At 36.9% G+C, this 16123-nt stretch overlaps 1 pseudogene; it reads left to right on the plus strand.

Moving 5' to 3' along the window:
• Nucleotides 1-237: 237 nt before the first annotated feature.
• LOC101570336 lies at nucleotides 238-14434 on the plus strand (annotated as a pseudogene).
• The last annotated feature ends 1689 nt before the right edge of the window (nucleotides 14435-16123 follow it).

The raw sequence follows: 16123 nt of genomic DNA on the forward strand, positions 1-16123 counted from the left end.
TGTTTAGGAAGACTGGGTCTAAAATTTCATATCATTGTTTACAGTGTTTTTTTTTTTTTTTTTTTTCTTTGAAATGAAAAGAACTTTGGCAAGCATAAAAGTTTTGGTCATCCATATGAGAAGAACATACAAATAAATGAAGGAATGCAAGACTACAGTGCTGTTGAAACCCTAAATGTAATGTAATGACTCCCAGAATAAAGCATGTGTCTTTCTCATCTCCACAAGCTTCGGTAGATGGCTCGAGGGCGGGCTTCCCTCTGCTTTCGGCTCTGTCGACAGCCTCGCGTCAGCTGCCCCACAGTGCTGTCCTGTCCTGTCAGCACGAAGTCGGCTGTTCCACCCACTCATTGTATTGCAATGCACGACAATCGCAAAGGATTTTTAAACATCCTTAAGAAGTACGATGTGTCACTTCCGTTTACTTCCTATTCGGAAGAACTGATCATACAGTAAATGATAACAAGGGCTTGGAGAGATGTAGCTCATTCCTTACTTTTGTGTTTTTAGTTTTAGTACAGGGTCTACAGGGTCTCACCACGCAGATCGGATGCTTACTGATTCGCCTGTGTTCAGCCTAAAAGAGCGAGGAACAGGCAAGTGCCACCATGCCCAGTCTCAGTCTCCATTTTAGTGCTCCCTGTGCTGGTGCTGGCAGGGCCCTCTGGGGATCGAACCTGGGCCGCTGTATCTGCCTAAATGGTGCTTTAATCCACTGAGCTATTTCGCCAGCCCTTTATTCCTTACTTTTTTAATGTCAAGATATCATTTGGGGGCCGGGGAGATGGCTCAGTAGAATAAGCACTTCCCTGGCAAGCTCAAGGGCCTGAGTTTAATCCCCGTTTCCGCCAAAAAAAAAAAAAAAGATATCATTTGATTTTATAATTTAAATGATGACAATAAAGGAGGTAAAAAGTCAGGCTCTGAGACTTCACAATAAAATCTGCCAGTCTCCCACACATTCTAACTTCAGGTAAGACCATATTTATTTGTGTGTGTATGTGTGTGGGTGTGGGTGTGGGTGTGGTTGTGGGTGGGTATGCACGCTTGCACATTTAACAAACTTTCTTTTAGCATGATTCCCTTCAGTTTAGTAGATAGTTGTGTGACTTTTTCTATGTTTCATGCGTGGATGTGTAAGAATTACAGGATTGTTAGACCTCTGAGGACACTATGTATTCTTTATATGAGCCAACAAATAGAAGCACAAGAACCACATGAAATAGACAAAATGAAAAACACTAAAAAAGGAAGAATCAAACACAAAGTGAAGTTGCAACCTGATTTAAAGGAATAATTTTCTGTAAAGGAAATAAAGGTAGTATCAGAAGAAAAATCAGAAAATTAAAGGAATTCCTACAAGTTGAAAAATTAAATAAAAAGTATAAACTTCACTATGATGTAAGGAGGTAGAAGTATAAATATAAAGAAATTCCCTATCAAGTAGAAGATGACAAAAATAGGAGAATAATAATGAAAATACTAGATGTTATCAAAAATATAGTGGCTGATAAACTTTTAAAATAATTGTTATAGTAAAGGGCATCCTTACCTTGTTCTTGACTTTAGAAAAAAAATCTTAGTTTTTCTCCATTTTCTATTATGTTGGAAGTAGATTTGTCATAAATGGCTTTTACCAGATTTAGACAACATACTTCTACACACATTTTCTTCAGTCTTATTTATAATGGAAGAATGCTGGAAGTGTTCAAAAGTGTTTCTAGTGTCTACTATGATACTCGTGTATTTTGTTCATCTTTCTTCTAGTTATGTCACACACACACACACACACACACACACACACACACACATACATTTATTGATTTGTGTACATCCCAGACAGGAAAGGTCCCTGGACCTGATGTACAAGCTTTTTGATGATTCATTGTATTCTTTTTATCAGTATCTAATTGGGGAATTTTAATCTGTATTGAACAGCCTTGCCTATAGATTTCATTTTGGTTGTATCATTATCTAGTTTTAGAATCAGGGTGATGGTAGCCTCTGCAATGAGTTTGTAGATAGTCCTTCCCTTTCAGCTTCAGTAAAGATCTTGAAAAATATTGATGTGAAAACCTTTTAAAGTTTTTGTAGAATTCATCAGTGATTCTCTCTAGATAAAATATTTTACTGTTTGCAGAATATGTGTTACTGCTTTGCTTTCGTAGTCTGTCACTGGGTTATTTGAGGGTATTAAATTTTCATGTTCTCTTTTATTTATTTGTTTGTTTTATGTGTTTAGTATAGTGTCTACAGAGCTTCACTAAGCAGATGGGACCTGTAGTGATCCTCCTGTTTTCAGGCACTCACGCGCTTGATTTTCAGGTGCACACCACCATGCCCAGTCTCAGTTGCCTCCTCAGCACACCCCAGAGAAGGGCTGGCACAGCATGTGGTGTCAGGGATGGAACCCAGTCCCTGTGTCTGCCTAAGCAGGTGCTTTAATTTGCTGAGCTATCTGCCGGGCCCTGGCTGTCTTTTAATAACTTATATGTGCCTAGGAATCTATTTCCTCTAAATTCTCCCATTGACTGACATACACATTTAGGAGGTAGTTCTTAATGTTTTATTTATTTAATGCATTACTTATTGTTATTTATCTTTTGTACTGCTAGTTGCATTTGTTTGTTTGTTTTCCTTGTTTTGGTCAGTTTCCTGACCAAATCAAAATGACAATGCAAGGCTAAACGTTTGAAATAGTTCTAGACATGGATTTACTCAGAATCACACCACCAAAGTAATGAAAGAGAACTTTCAGAAATGCTTCAGAAAATGGAAAGAACAATAGAATGCTCTGTTAGGAGAATATTTTGAAACAGATTAATGGCAATAGCAATGCATTTTTCACTGCCATAATTAAAAATATCATCATATGCTATGAGCATGGCTCCTTTAAGAAAATAAAAAAGTCAAGAATTGAAATAATCACATTATTAAATTTCCATGAAAGAAAATAAAATGTAAAATATCACAGAATTTATAATTATCTCAGCACTAAATTATATTAATTGATAAATAGAAATGTACTCAGCATAATGAATGTAAAATAGTGTCATTAAGACACATTATTATTAGAAAAGACAGACACAAAGAAAGAAAGATATTTGTATGCACATATTTGTAGATGTATATATGCAAAGAAAGAAAGAAAACTCAAGAAGCTTTTTTCCTTTCAAAGAGAAAAATGAGAAAAAATGGGGATTTGGTAATTATTGCCAAAAACAATGGTGGAGGAGAAAATGGATTAAAAAAAATCCTACAGGTTTGAGGAGTAGTTAATTTCTATCTAAAATTATACATCTAGATTTAGTAATTCATCTATCATAAGTGTATAATAAATAAATTGTATCCAAATTTTGTCCAAAATATTTGCTTCTGAAATGTCCTTCTTGTGAGGTGAGATTCATAAGAATCAGTGCCTAAGTTAGGAATCTTTCCTAAGAGATGGATTCCTTATCACAGAGCATTTGATTTAAAAAAAGGAGGGGGGCAAGGCAATTCCTTGAAGTGAAAATAAATCAGATTGATGAGATAGCTCAGCAGTCCACAGTGCCTGCTTGGGCAAGCTTAAGCAATTGCAGGGACCGCAGTTTGGTCCCTGGCTCCATGTGCCATGCCGGCTTTGTCTCCAGGGCAGGCTGAGCTGGCCACACACACACACACACACACACACACACACACACAGAAAAAAAAAAAAGAAAGAAAGAAAAGGAAAAGAAAAAGAAAAAAAAAAAAGCAATTGACAAAGAAGGCTAGAGCATCTTGAGTTCACAGTTATCACTGATTTGAAGAAGAAAAGGGAAAGGAAGAAAGGAGAACAAAGGGAGTGGGAATAATTAGGCATACGTGCATGAAAGAATAAGAGCACAAACCATGTGATTCTGAGGAAGAGGAAGAGAAAAACATTTTAGGATTAGGGACACATGACTATAAACATTACACATTCCTTAATTTAAAGAAAATTACATTTGCAGGGTCACAAAAAGGTGAGTGCTGCGTATTGATTTAACCAAAAGTTGTGATATAACTATGAAGAAAGGCAGAGAATGGGTTCTGTAGCATGAATAACAATATGTGCAGAGACCATGTTTGAAAGATTAAATAAAATATATAATAATCACCATGAAAATTTGTAAGTAAATACCAAGTAAAACAAAGAATGTTAAAATACAAGAAACATTAGTCAAGAGTTGCATCTAAGAGTACATTTAATTAATAACTTATCATTTTGAATTTTTCAATTTGGTCATGACTTAAAAATTATTTTAACTGGGGAGATAGCTCAGCAGCATAAACACCTGCCTGCAAGTACAAGATCCCAGGTTCAATCCCCAGTACTGCAAAACAAACAAACAAGCACCTCATTTTAAATGCTTCTAAATAGCTTACTTTCTGCACCATAATCAGCCTAAAGGAACGCAGAGCCTGCCTTACTCAAGGGTTCCAAGCTGGACATAGTGAAGGTTGCTTTCTCTTCTGGTTCGTATTAATCATCCCTGCTAAGGGAGCTGCAGTAAGAGGACAGTAGCACATTCTCTAAGACGTCATGCTGAGAGCCACTGTGGTGACAGGAGGAATAAAGAATGAAGGCAAATCACTTTCAAGTTGTCAGGGGCCTGAATTAGAACTGGAACAGATTGCTAGTGTATGAGCCAAGGATTTGTGATTTTTCTAGCCTGGATTTGTTGGATCACTCTGGCCCGTTCACACTTACTCCTATCAGAGTTTACTGTTTTTTACTTATGGTCAGAGGAGAAAAATGCCTTCAGTACTTGACTAAAATATGTTCTTTTATGTATCATAGTTTAGATGACTATATATTTCTATACAGTACAATGTGATATTTCATGTGCTAATGCTTACAGAAATACTACACTTAATAAGATCAACATAGCCATTATCTTACCTAATTACCCTTCTTTATACAGTAGAATTTAGTACACTGTACTAGACACAAGCAAACTAATGTTTGATTATAGCAAATCAGGTGTAGCGTCTGTTTTCCTATGGTCATTTATATTTTTAACGGATTGAAAGAATCAGAAGATTATTATAAAACATGTAAAAATTGTATCAAATATATTCAGCCTTCATATTTAAAGTTTTATTGGAATGTCCAGTAATTTATGTGTTTTACTTCTCGCTGATTCTGTGGACCTGTAGCTCTTGAGCAGTTGCCAAAGAGATTGCAATGCCTGAAATGTCTGAGATTGACTGTCTGGTCCTCTAAAGAAGTTTGCTGATACTTCTTCTGTAAGAATATGCCATTAAGATGATTAATTTTTAAAGCTGTTTTCTACATAATCTAAAGAGTTGAATCAAACTACTATGAGGGACACAGAAGGATCTAAATAACTTAGGTAAGATAGTTGACACAACCTTAAATCTTCATCGTGTTAAACTTTCACCATCATGTGAAAGGTCTAATCCAGACAAATTCACCCTAAAACAAATATATGGTTAGAGTCTGGATATAATGAAAATTTCTTGCTAGACCAACTCACCTACTGAGCAACTATGGTTATTTATTAGCAAGCACGGTCAGAGTGCTTTTGAGGACTGACAGAAGTGCTTTAGGAGAGCAGACCAGCCAACCCAAAAAACAAGGTTGGGCACGTGACCACTTTGCAGGGGTGGGGATCTTGTGCAGCTCATCCTCGTGTGATGAATTGTGTTGCTTTCTACCAAACAGAGCCAGTGTCTACATATTTAGGGAGAGAGTTGAAAGGTGAAAATGATTTTGGGGAAAATGCCTTGAAATATCAAAAAAGGTGAAGTGAATCTTAGACATCTAGTAACTTCTCACTTACCCTTCCCACAAAGATCCAAGAGTCAGATTATCCAAACTAATATACTACTGGGACAAAACTACTCTTTCTGAAGAGCAAGACTCATAGCGCACTTTGAACGTGGGTCCCCTTGTTTATTTACATTCAATTATTTTATGTGTTTTACATATTTTATTCTTCTATTACATATTCTTTTTTTCTTTTTGGCAGAACTGGGGATTGAACTCAGAAACCCTGTGCTTGCCAGGGAAGTGCTTATTCCACTGAGCCACCTCCCCGGCCCCCTCCATCATATCTTTTAAAGACAAAAGGACACATTGCCTGGCAAGCACAAGGAGCATGAGTTCAATCCCTGGTAAAACAAAAAAAAAAAAAAAAAAAAAAAAAGACAAAAGGACACAATCATTTGGACTTCTCAATGTTCTTTTCTTTAGATATGGGCTGCTTTCCATCACCTCTCTGTCACAAAGTATCAGGGGCTGACTCTGACTTTCAATCATTTTAATATGCACTGAAAAGTATTGTTTTATTTATATTATCATTCTCTTTCATACCACATGTATTTTAAAAATAGATTATTCCAACCCTAGCCAGTTTCCCATTCCTCTTTCTCCACAAAAGGAAGCCAAGGAGAACTCATCAGGAGATCTTAGTCCTGCAGAAAATGTTGACAAAATTAAAAGTGAATATGGTAAAGAATCATTGCTCAAGAATTGCTTGCAAAAGCCTGAATAAATATTTTCCAAACTGCCTCCTCCTGCTGGATGTTTCAAAACTAACTCAGTTTTCAATAAAGCACGGGCAGTACTTTACAGATGATTTCTGATACAAAATAACTACAAAGCTATCATGGCTTCCAGCAGCATAGCACAAAATACTCAGAGTGTCATCAAATTCAATTCTTGTCAATCTGGAGACTAATTCACTTGGAGAACAAAACTTCCCAAGCAGACTTTGAAGGCATGTGCGGTTATGCACACACACACACACACACACACACACACACACTCTGATTTGTGAAATCATTCAACAAAGCTTTTGAACCCATATTAGACTCCATACAACATATTTTAAAAGTAGATCCATATTTTGAGGTGCTAACATTTATAGGTGATATTGTTGATGTTGATGGGAAATTTTTGAAGTCTCATGGAGTAGGGTGTTTTTTTTTTTGGCTGGCTCAGCCCATCCTGGGGACAGGCCTGGCATGGCATGTGGTGCTAGGGATCAAACCAAGGTCCCTGTGCACTTTGCCTAAGTAAGCAGGTCTTTTAGATCTCTGAGCTATCTCATAGGGCCTCATAGGGTAGATTTGTTTGCAGCATTGTTAATTCAGTTCATTTCTTGAGGTTAAATGTAAGATAAATTCTGAAAATGAAGGAAATGAAATTGAAACTTATACTAAAAAATAAGACTCAATAAAAATAAATTAAGTTCTCAGTAATGACATTTATAGACAACAAAGCATGGTTTCAGGGAAGGTTCTTATATTTATTTATTTATTTATTTATTTATTTATTTATTTATTATATGTTTGGCACAGGGTCTCTCTACACAGCTTAGCATCTTTGTGATCCTCCTGCTTTCAGCCTCTCCAGCACTGGGATTACAGTTGTGCACTACCATGCCAGTCTTGATGGCCGGCTCAGCACACCCAATGTGGGGCCAGCACAGCCTGTGGTACTGGGGATTGAACTCTGGTCCCTGCACTTGCCTAAGCAGGCCCTTAGTCCACTGAGCTATCTCCCCTACCTTTCAGGAAAGCATTCTTGAAAATATCCATAACATACAGAAAGAAGGCATTATGTTTTTTTTGTTAAATAAAGATGATATGCTCATAAAACTATAGTGAGTTTTTTTTCATTTACTTATACTTAATGTGTTTGCTGTATAAAGGAATGAAGTGATTTGTGGTTGACTAACACCTCATTATATTTCTATCAATAGTGTTGTGAATTTCGAATAGTTTAGGTGCCTGTAGATAGACCAACTGGACTACATAATGAGTTCAAGATCAGCCTGAGTTACATAATAAGATTGTGTCTCAAACAAACGAACAAACAAACCAAATGTACAAAGCCTTTCTAATTAAAAAAGTGGACGCATACACCAATCATAATTAGCTTTTAAAGTTTCTTTTCATAAAGACACATAATTGGAGGTGTTTGGGTTTGCTCTGCTGCAGCCTGAGCTCAGGAGCTCATGCGTCTCCACCATTGCTCCAAGACCGAGTTGCATCCTCCGCCCTCAGTGTTTATGACTGAGTTAAACAGGAAAGCACATTCCATATTGTATTCCCCTCTTCTTTCTCCAGAACTATGTTAAATTAAATCATTCTTTCTATCTTTTCCTTTTTTAATTTTATTTTTCTTTCCTATCCTTTGTTAAAATCATTATTTTGACATATGAATGCTAATTATTTATTTTTTAAAATAATTTGAAATTATAATAATATAAACTATTTATAGTTCCTTTAATAAATTTCCTTTTTGTCATTTCTATTGTTTTATCACTCCTGGTTTCAGAGCATATATTTTCTGAGAATTCCAGAGAGACTGAATAGTTTTAGCCTGCAATTTATTTTTATTTCTGTTGCAAAACACCGGAACATTGCGTTCATCTTTATTTTGCCTGACATTTCCCTTTTCCCCTTTCTCTGCTGTACTTGCAAAGGAACTCTGTCAGATTCCCTTTGATGTTGTGTTTTTCCTTCAATTTATTCATCTTTGAAGAGATGCAGTTCTCTCTGTACCTAATCTTTTACCAAGATGACTTATTGAGATAGCCTTTACTGTTCTCCCTGTTTACATGGATGTTTTGATATGTATCAAAGAAATAGTAAGTGGGCTTTATCAGAGTTGGTATCTTAGATAATGTCCAATAGAGTAAATTGCTCGAATTTTGGAAAGAAGCAACAATAGAGAAGATAGTTAACAATTGGAATGTTACCTTCTAGAACATTTATCTTTGCTTTTATTCATGCTAAACTATTTGCTATAACGCCAGCAAATTGCAGGAACACCCTGCCCAATTGTGAGTGCTCTAATTATGACAATCTTCATGAACACTTTTATCATGGAATTATTTTCTGAGAAAGTCTGTGTTGTTGGCAGAATTTCTTTCCTTGATTTTCTTTTATAGACAGCGTTCTAAGTCACCATTTTTTTTTTCTTAAAACCAAGGACAGCAGCTAACATATCCATCATCTGAAGTGCTTAACATTTGCTTATCCTGTTTAACTGAAAGAATTTTTTTGTCAAGCATTTCCAAATTCCAACCCTAGACTCCTGCTCAATGATTTGAGTGATATATATATATATATATATATATATATATATATATATTTTGCACATAATAACATAAAAATTTTCATTATGTAATAAAATTAAAGATGTAATGATATTACCACAAAATATAAACAAAAATAAATGTACATAAATGTATTGATTTATGTTTAATGAAATAAAATCATAAAATATTTAAATATGTTCCCAATGTTCTCATCCTTTGTTTCAGAGATAGGCTTTCTTGCCATATAGCTGTGTTATAATGTGAACAAAAACATGAATACAGGGCAGAGTAGAAAGCTGTCTTCTAAAAATATGAAATGACAGAATATAAAGTTATTTTCTTATTGGATCTTGCTTGCCGTGAGAGGACATGGTCCTTGCCCTTTATAATACCTGGTTTAGAAATCATTAGTGGTGGGGAGTCTGTCACACAAAATCCCTCATTTTACCTGAAATTATTTCAGTACACAAGCAAATAGTATTAATATAAAAATAAATTTATATTTAATTTTTAAAAGATTATTACATATAATACCACCTAAACATACATTTTTATAATAAAATGAAATGTATTTATCCTAAAAATGTAAGATTTTATTAGACACATTTATTATTATTTATGTCTTTTAGAAAAGGAATACATAAGGATTCTAAATCCAGAATGTCAAAGATTTTTTGATTTCTTATGTAAAAAAACTGAACATATTTTTGAAAAGAAATCAGGCATACATACAATGATTAAATAAGTAGACAATAGCTTTGGGTAAAGCAGAATACTTTGAGGAGTAAGAAACAGGTTCAGAACGCAAACCTCTGAAGACTTAACAATTTATCTAAGTTTTGTTAGTAAATGTTTTAGTTTATCTTTGGTACATGCAAGTCTATAAAACACAGTTTTTGATATGGAGATCCTTCCATTATCCAGTTGAGAGAATTAAACACCTGGACATCACACTGAGTTTCTGGAAGCAGCATAGCCCGGGGCCTTCCCCTTACCCTGGAAAATGAAACTTGAGTTCTAGGCTGACACTGATTTGAAAGCACTTCATAAGAGTCAACACATCAGAGTTTATCGTTTATTTTTACTGATCACCGTCTCAAGGAAATCTGAAAACACACAGATATTTTGAGTAAATCATATAAGACAAAATTTGCTTTCAGAGGCAAAACAAGAACGTCGTCCTCTGGCGTGGTGAGCAGATTTCCAGTTCCCAAGGTGATGAAGCCCTGACCCCTGCCACCAGTACGTAGGTACTCTACGTGACACAATCATTAGGTGAACTACTCTGAGATGCAGAACTCATCTGGCATTACCCAGGGGAACCAACACCACCATGTACACCTTTGAGTTGAAGACATTTTTCTTCATGTGGTAAGATGTAAACATACCAAACATGGTCTGCAATGTAGGCTGGCTGGCTCTACAGATGGAGGAGCGGATCACAAGAGCAAGGGTGTGGGAGGCCTAACGCCTGGAATGGAAGAGCAAAGATTATTGCTTACAGCTTCCAAAGAGAAATGCAGATGCTTTGATTCGACTCTAGTGAGACTCATGCCTGACTTGTGACCTACATAACTGTAAGCAAATGTGGGGACAGTTTTTACATCAGTATTAGTAAAAAGAATACATATGATGTCCAAATGAAAAACCAGAAAAGATACTTTGGCTCAAACACATCTACCACAATAATAACAACAAAAATCATTTGGTATTCAATCTCTGACCATTCCTAATTCTGTCCTCAGTTGTTTCTCCCTGCAGAGGTTTCTGGGTAAAATATTTGATAGTTACATGTGTTAGAAAGAGGAAAATTGTAGGCCAAGTCCAAGACTCTAAACAGGGGACTGTAAACAACAGGGAGCACCTAACTGACCAGGAGCAGGTGACACTGATATTTCAGTCATTAAACTCTTCCGAGCTCTGCCTGATCTTATAAAGAACATATCCAGGTAGTGAAGTTGTGAACATCTGCTGACATCTATCAGTTTCTGCCCTTCATTTCATTAAATTTGTCACGTAGGGGCAAAGGTGGCTCCTTTCCAGGGCTCATTCCTCCAAAGTATGCAGTTAGTTGTGTTGTGTTTTGATTTTTTGTTCTCAGTTATGGAAATTGAACTCATGGCATGTGAGGGTTGCATTGTGCCACTCAGATATATCCCCAACTCCTTTTTTATTTATTGTGTTTTGAGATGGGGTCTCTTTAACATTGCACAGGATGGACTGCTGGGAGTCCATGTGTTTTCAACCATGCCAAGCATGCCATAGCTTTCAATGTCTGTTTTGTCAAGACTTCGGTTTTATTCTAGCTCTTCCTCTGTTGCCAACAGCAGTAGAGTACATCTGTCCTCTTCACAGCTTGGCCAGTTCTCCAACCTTCACCCCACCAAGCACGAGATGGGTGTTAGTAGTGTGTTTCAAATTCTGGGCCATGTTCTACAATGTTGTATCTTGATCCCTAATGGAAAGTAAATTGCATATTGATGTAAAGGTCATTTCATTTTATTTTTTAAAAACAATGTACACTAGAGAGCAGGTACTACTTAATTTGTATGAAATAATGCATTTCTAGATTATCTGATAAAAGTATTTCCATTTATTTTTGCTGTTAAACAAGCAGAAGGTAAAAAATGTTGAAACTAAAATTTAAAATTGTTATCTTGTCCAGAAATTTAAGCAATCCTGTCAAACTTATTGCTTGATAACAGAAACAAAGCAGTGCATATTTTATTGATAATCATGATTTCACAGATTACCAGAACACTCTCCCATTATCACGTGGAAAGTCAAAGTCCAGGACCTGTGGCTATCTAGGAGCCACTAAGGAATCTGGAAAGGAGACCCGTGACAGCGTGGGTGCACTGAAGGTGGGGAGGAGAGAGTCTGAAGAGGAAGGGCAGATGTGAGTGGCATATGTTTTCTCTATTGTATATCAGAGATTGACTAGGATTCTCTTATCTCTTATATATCCACTGATAAAAATTACATTTTGGGTATCCTCATAATTCCTATAATTTCATTTATAGTTTAATAAACACAAAACAATATATTTTTGAAAATGCTGTCTAAATTAGTAAAGCTTCAATAAAACTTCTTTAGTAATTCATTGCTAAATAAAACATTACTGTTCCTACAGATAGCATGTTATAGATAAGTAGGAAGTCCCTTGCTCGGTGAAACTTTTTAATTATTTGAAAAATATATTACTGTTGGTGCAAATACTTTTATAAATTATCAATATAGCTTCAAGTAAAATGCACAGTTTCCCACCTTAGCCCCAAAATGCTCAAAATAATAGTCCTGTTTCTAAAAACAAAGACAAAGCTATTTTAAATAGATTTCATTGATGATTGATATGGAGAAATGTGAAATGTTTGTTTCAAATCCCACCCTAGTGTATAGAATTTCACACCAGATTGTTCTTTTTAAAGAAGAAATTAACAATTTATGGGAGGTTACTTGATCCATTATAAAGTGTGCTATTGTAAAGCAAGTAAGAAATACATTTCTATAACATACAGCAGGAGATAAAATTATAAAATAAAACAAACCTCAAATAAAAATTTCAATAATAGGCTGAAGTGTAAGGGAAAAGACCAAGTACTATTTTCATTAATTTAATCGCTCCTTTGTTTCCTCTACTTCTTCCTGTTGTTATTATTCCAAATAGAATTTGCTATCACTATAACTTAAACATATACAAAATGCTAACACATTAATAAACTATGCTATGATTAATTGTATATATCAATATAACTGGGTGAAAGTATACTCAGATATCTTGTGAACTGTTATTTTTGGCTTGTCCTTGAGAATGTTTCCTAAGTTTGCCTATGAATCAGTTGATTTCATAAAGAAATAGTCATTCATGGGGTGGGCAGCCAACACCCAGTCTGTTCTGGGACTGACTAGATCTTTTGGGGGAATTTTTTTTTTTTGAGGAAATCTGTCTTCTTTTTGAGCTGCAACATCTATCTCCTTCTGTCTTTAGATACCAATGCTGCTGGTTCTTGGGCAATGGGGCTCATTAAGAATGACACAGCTGTAGCTTTCCAGAAAGCACTGAGATGTGGAGGAGCAGTGGCGGCTTGACCGGCACAAGGCTATGCACTCCTTCCTGTCTACCTCAGTGCAGCCCAGCCCCCTCACTGCCTATAGAAAGTGGTGAAAGAAACAGCTTATTATGATGTTTTGGCGGTCAAACCCAGGGCCACCCAAGAAGAACTAAAAAAGGCTTACTGGAAACTGGCTTTGAAGCACCATCCTGAGAAGAATCCAAATGAAGGCAAAAAGTTTAAACAGATTTCTCAAGCTTATGAAGTTGTTTCTGATGTCAAGAAAAGGAATTGTATGACAAAGAAGGTGAACAGGCAGTTAAGGAGGGTGGAGCAGGTGGTGGTTTTGATTCCCCCATGGATAGCTTTGATATGCTTTTTGGAGGAGGAGGTAGGATGCAGGGAGAAAGGAGAGATTAAAAATATAGTACATCAGCTCACAGTTACCTTAGGAGATTTATATAATGGAGCCACAAGCAAACTGGCTCTGCAGAAGAATGTGATTTGTGATGAATGTGAAGGTCAAGGTGGTAGAAAAGGAGCTGTAGAGTGCTGTCCCAACAGCCGAGGTACTGGGATGCAAATAACAATTCATCAGCTAGCACCTGGAAAGGTTCTGCAAACTCAGTCTGTGTGCATGGAGTGCCAGGGCCATGGAGAACACATCAGCCCTAAAGACAGATGTAAGAGCTGCAACAGAAGGAAGATGGTTAGAGAAAAGAAGATTCTAGAAGTTCATATTGACAAAGGCATGAAAGATGGCCAGAAGATAACTTTCCATGATGAAGGAGACCAAGGGCTAGAGCCGGGAGATATTATCATCGTGTCAGATCAGAAGGACCATGCTGTTTTTACTCCATGAGGAGAAGATCTTTTCATGCATATGGATATACAGCTGGTTGAAGCACTGTGTCGCTTCCAAAATCCAATATCCACTCTTGACAACCTAACGATAGTCGTCACCTCTCATCCAGGTCAAACTGTCCAGCACGGAGACATCAAGTGTGTGCTAAATGAAGGCATGCCAACTTATCATAGGCCAGATGAAAAAGGTCATCTAATCATTGGATTTAAGGTAAACTTTCCAGAAAATAGCTTTCTCTTTCTTGATAAACTCTCATTGCTGGACAAATTCTTACCTGAGAGGAAGGAAGTAGAAGAGACCAATGAAATGGATCAGGTAGGACTGGGGGACTTTGATAACTTTGATCAGACCAGGAAAGACAGTGCTCTTATAGTGGAGAAGCCTGTGAGGATGACGAGCATCTCCCCTGAGGTGGTGGTCAATGTCAGACCTCTTAGAGGGGCCAGTGAGTAGTGCTCAGTGCTGGCATGTAGTGCTCAGAGGTGAGTGCGTGAAGGACTAGAATCATCATATATTCACTACTCACTATTGCTTTTCTTTCAATATTCAATTATAGTGGTGTTTAAAAGTTACACGAAGAAAAAACACAAATACAAAAGCTCCGACTTTGCCCTGTATGTACGATGACTTCAGGGTGCAAGGTGAACTTTTATGCCTGTAAAAAGTCCCTAATCCTGGTGTCTGTTAGGCCATGCTTGTAATTGATTTCACTTGTATATGTGGACAAGCTTAGTCTGAAATTCTAGACACAGCTGTTGATTTTAGTGTATGACACTTCAGTGTTAAGCTATGGATTAAAACTGTATTTAACTGGTAATCAAAAAAAGGAAACAGTGGGTGGAAGCGTTGGTCTGTCTACAGTTATTTGTATTAAGTGGGACTCACAGGGATGCCTCTGAATTTTACTGCCTCAACTATTACTTGAAGGGCCAGCCATATAGCTCAGTGGATTAAAGTTTCTGCAAGCAGGCGCAGGGGCCTGGGCTTCAATCCCTGAGCCTGCTGTGCTGGCCCCACCCCTGGGGTGAGCTGAGACAGCAACTGAGACTGTGTCTGGTGGCACGCACCTGTAACCCCCCCTCTTTGGAGGCCGTAAACAGGTGGATCACTATGAGTCCAGTCTAGTAGTGAGACCCTGAACATCCTGTAGACGCTTCCCTAAAATACAAAAAAGTTACAAAAGCCAAAACAAACAAACAAAAAACAACTATTACTTGAAGGTGGCCTAAAATGTAATTTAGCCTGTGATATCAGTGGTAGAAATGATGCCTTTCTAAAGAAGGGGTTTATCATAATGTTGCTTCTTCGGGGCCTGCATTTCTAGGATTGCCGTCCTTTCCACTGTGTCATCTTTTTTCAATATATGCATAAAACTTCTGACCGCTTTTACTTACGTTGTTTTTCCTTCTCTCTGGACCTTGGGAAGTACTTGGCTTGTGACTTCAGAGCTGGGTACCTCTAAAATTGAAGTGAAGATACTACATGGAAAGGTAATGTGCATGTGTAATACAAGAAGGTGTCCCACAGGTATGTTACACGCTTACTTTAACCCATTTGACTTAATGCTCCCAAATATAGTAATTTAATCATAATAGTATAGGAAATTATGATGAATAGCTTTACTTGTATATTTAAAAAAAGTCATGTGCACATGCTTATTCTGGGTATCAGAATTTAAGCAACTGTTAAAACACACTTTTACATATATTTTTACATTTATATTAAGAGTGCCTTCTTTTTTCTAAGGTTTAAATCATTTTGTTACTATTCTGTGTCACCTTCCATCATGGAAACACAACTCCCAATACCCACAATTTAATTATTTATTTTATTTTTAGTTTTAGGGAAGGATCTACAGGCTGTTCAGGGTCTTACTACTAGATCGACTTGTAGTGATCCTCCTGTTTGCAGCATCCCAAGAGCTGAGATTGTGGGTGCGCGCTACCACTGCCCAGTCTCAGTTGCTGTCTCCGGGTGCCCAGGAGCAGTCCCAGCACAGCAGGCCTGGGGATGAAACCCCTGGCCCCTGTGCCTGCTTGTAAAGGCTTTAATCTACTGAGGCATTTGGCTGGCCCAAGAATGTCTTCTTAATATACTGATTACAAAGCAAAATAATAATAAAAATA

Source organism: Octodon degus, unplaced genomic scaffold (assembly GCF_000260255.1).
Source record: "Octodon degus isolate 3935 unplaced genomic scaffold, OctDeg1.0 scaffold00143, whole genome shotgun sequence".
In the NCBI taxonomy this organism is placed as follows: domain Eukaryota; kingdom Metazoa; phylum Chordata; class Mammalia; order Rodentia; family Octodontidae; genus Octodon; species Octodon degus.